The sequence below is a fragment of the Tarenaya hassleriana genome, unplaced genomic scaffold (assembly GCF_000463585.1).
Source record: "Tarenaya hassleriana unplaced genomic scaffold, ASM46358v1 Cleome22, whole genome shotgun sequence".
NCBI classification, from domain to species: Eukaryota; Viridiplantae; Streptophyta; class Magnoliopsida; order Brassicales; family Cleomaceae; genus Tarenaya; species Tarenaya hassleriana.
Window position 1 is genome coordinate 2,382,544 of NW_010965541.1, and position 4,128 is coordinate 2,386,671.

Here is a 4,128-nt window from a genome sequence, read left to right on the forward strand (position 1 = left end):
AACACAGTGATGCTCAGCTTTGCTTGGATAGCTGCTGATTACCTTGCCAGGATCAAGATCCGATCCCAAGGTAAAGAAACTTTTGATGTGGGCAAGCCTGTTAATTCCTTGGCTAAGTATCTTGCTGAGCGCATCTAATAGGTATATGTCCGAAAAAGTCTTTAAGCCGCATGGCCACTCTGCCAGAAACTTCAGTACGTGCTCTATGGTTGGTTTGTGTTGTGGTATGTGACTTGCCTATGCTTTTTTGTTTCTGGTTTTGTAACTCGTGAATGAAGTGAACTCCTATTCTGATTCCGTCTCTTTCGAATGGAGTTTAGTTGATTAATCGCTCGCTGTTTACAATTGAAACAGTTCAACTACTTGTCGTTTGTGGTGACACTAGTGTAGGAAGTTGATTTGCGACTACTTGTTGGTTTATGTTTTGGGAGGAGAAGTGCTCGGCGTTTCCTTTTCACTCAGGACGTCTTGTTGTAATAAGAAGAGGACCCAGGTGTACCACTCCCAACACAGAACTTTCAACAACCTAAGACCGTTTAACACCAAACTATGGTAGAATCCAAAGGATTTAGGCATAATTGCTGGAAATTTTAATAATATATTTATCTATTAAACCTACTTAATCCATTAACATATTTACACATATACCCATACACATATAGTTACAAGTTTTTTTTATTTAAATGTGAATTGTATTATAAAGTTAATAATTTACAAATCGGTAATGATAATCAAACAACAAAAAATAAGTGGTATACAACAGCCCAATCAATGGGAAAATTCAGACTAAAACTAAGGTTTTTAGATATCTTGCCCGGACTAACTCGAGAAAGTACCAATCTTGGAGAGGCGATGAGGTGGAGTTGCGATTTCGGCTAGCTTCGTTTAGAAGAATATTTCTTATGCATTTGTCAAACTTCCTGAGAATGATAGAAGTCGGCTTCTCGGTGTTGCGAAAGAGGCGTTGATTACGTTCCTCCCATATGGCTTCAATAGTCGTCTGGAGTAGGATCTTCACAGGACTACACGATTACGACTAGGATCCTGTGATGGGCGAGAGGTCCAAGTGAGACAGTCTTTGAGATTGTCTGGAGGACTCGACAAGATTCTTCCCGCAGGGGAAGACTAAACAAAAGAGCTATAATCACAAGAAAACAACAGTTGATGATGCGTTTCATCCTGGAGCCCACAGATAATACATGTAGCTGACGAGACAAGACCCCATCGAAGCCGTCTATCCTTGGTTGGTAAACGTTCTAGGATGACCTCCCATAAGATGAATGCAAGCCGAGGAGTGGAGAATTTAAACCACATAATCCTATGTCAATCCATCGTTGGGCATCTAATACGTATTAGATCCCAAGTTTTTCTAGTTTCGAAGAGAGGTCGGTAAATGTCGTATTTTCACTTCCGTAGTGCTGAATCCGGTCCCTTGTCATCATCCAGAGCTTCCATTGTCGATAGACCAGTTTGTAGTTGCTGGATGTTGTCTGATCGAGCACCACTCCCCATTGCGGCATGCTACATTTACAGATGACTTAGGCGGAATACGCATAAGTTGCGATCCATTTTCCCCAATATATTCAATCACAGGCCTTAGACACGTCCAATAATCGTGCCAGAATGAAGCAGATTTCCCATTACCAATCTGAAATTTCAGCAAGGATCTTACCGTGGTTTTTAGATTAAACACCATACGCAAAGTCCAGGAATGTCTTGGATTTGGTCTCGTATCTCATTAGCCTCTTTTCCTTAGCAGATTATTCAACAACTAGGCAACCCATAGAGACCGTTTTTTCGCAAAGGTAGACCATATCTGTTTCAACCTGAACACGAGGTTAGTGTCTTGAAGCTTCCTTAGACCAAGCTCTCCTTCCTTTTTTGGAGTGCAGATTGTTTCCCACGATATTCGAGCAGTAGATGAAACCGATTCAGTCTTTCTCCAAAGGAAAACAGAGCAAATCCCATCAATTTTCCTAATTACACACTTGGGAAGTAAAAATACACTACTCTAAGAATTCACCAAACCATAAATAAATGAGGAAATCAGTTGTATTTTGTCTGCCGAGGAGAGAAATTTGGTTATCCATCTTGAGACCTTAGATCTTTTTATCAATCAAGGGTTGGAAGTCTGTACTAGTTAATCGCCAAGGACTAAGCGACACACCTAAGTATCGTACAGGTAGAGAACCGACTGTCATGCCTGAGGCTTGTAGCAAAGCTGATCTTTCCTCATCAGAGCAGCCGCTGAAGTAGATTCCAGATTTGTCTTGGTTTATAAAAGACCTGACATCCTCCCAAAAGTCTCAGTTACACTTTTGATTTCAGCAATGGAGTCAATGCTCGCCTCAGTGAATATCATCACATCGTCCGCAAAAACCAAATGGGTGATCATTGGTTCTTTGCATCTCGGGTTAAGCTTCAATCAGTTGACCTTGGCAGAGTTGTTCAGCATGCGAGAATATATATATCCATAACAAGGATGAATAGATAAAGAGACAATGGATCTCGTTGCCTCAAGCCTCTCTTTCCTTTGAAAAAACCCACAAGCTCTCCATTGACTGTGATGGAAAACTTGGTGGTTGGTATGCAAGCTGAAACCCAATTGATAAACCTTAGCGGTAATTTAAAGAAGATAAAACGGTGATTATAAAGTCCTACTTGAGTTTATCAAAGATCTTTCTGATATCTATCTTTAGCATGGCACATCTTGGACTGACGTTTTGGTTATAGTCTCTTACAAGCTCCGATGCAAGTAAAATACTGTCCATCATTAGACGTTCCTCAAGGAAAGCAGCCTGATTAGGTGAGATAAGCACTTTTAGAATCGGTTTGAGGCGACGGGCTAGGATCGTGGATATGATCTTATAGGGAAAATTTTACATATTGTGATTGGCCTTAAGTATTTGAGGACCTCAACATGTGGGACCTTAGGAATAAGGACAATGACAGTTGTGTTGAGTTGTTAGTTATTTTAGAGTAGATTGGTGGACTTTAAAATCTCTCAAAGGATTCATGTTTCACGTGTATTACAAGTATGGTGGAGGAGTAAAATGCTTGTAAAAGACGTGTCGTGAATTGGTTAGGTGTTAAGGATTAGTCGGAAGATATTGCAGGTAGCTCGTTTTCTCTGATGAACAAAACTGGAGAAAATGAGCGATCGCTCGGGAAAATGAGCGGGTAGCTCATTTTCTCTGATGAACAAAACTGGGGAAAATGAGCGGGTAACTCATTTTCTCTGATGAACAAAACTGGAAAATGGGCGACCGCTCGAAAAATGAGCGACCTGCCTGATTTTTCTAAGCTATTCAAAATGAACGAGAAATCGTGACCGTTCGGAAAAAACTTCCAATGTCTTTGCACCTTTTGACTTTTGGAGTGTTAAAAACATTCCTAGACGTCTGAACAAAAAGAGACGAAATCTAATTGATTTTTGAGAGATTTGTGAGCCTTGTTGGTGAAGAAACTTGTTATTTCTTCTCTATCTTTTACTGTTCATATTCTTTCTCGGGTTTTTCTGTTTCGGACAACGTTTGAGGAGCAGATCAATCGTTGCTGATCTTCTTTGTATCTCTAAACGTATTCTCGGGTTTCTCCTTTGCTCAGTGGGGAAGGAATAACGTTTTAGGAAAGTGTTCTATACGCCTAGAAGATTATATCCGAGTTCTTACGTTTTTATTTCGATTTCATTGATTTTGTTGTTCTTTCCCACTGTATCGAGATCCACATTTAAATTAACAATCTAAAACGTTATCTCTTATTTCACGGGGAAGGGGGAATCGAATAACGGTATGTGTTCTTCGGTGAGAGATCTAACTCTTGATTTTCATAAACTCGAGAAATTCGAGGGCGTGGCTTTCCGGCGGTGGCAAAAGAAGATGAAATTTCTTCTTACTACATTGCACGTGGCATATGTGATCAGCACTCCACGACCGGAGGAGAATGAAAAGGAGACGCTCGCTCAAGCGCGCACGAGGAACAAGTGGGACAACGACAATTATGTGTGTTGCGGACACATATTGAACAGTATGTCTGATGCCCTTTTTGATGTGTACCAAAATATAGAGACTGCAAAAGAATTGTGGTCCAAATTGGAAGAGAAATACATATCGGAAGACGCCTCGAGTA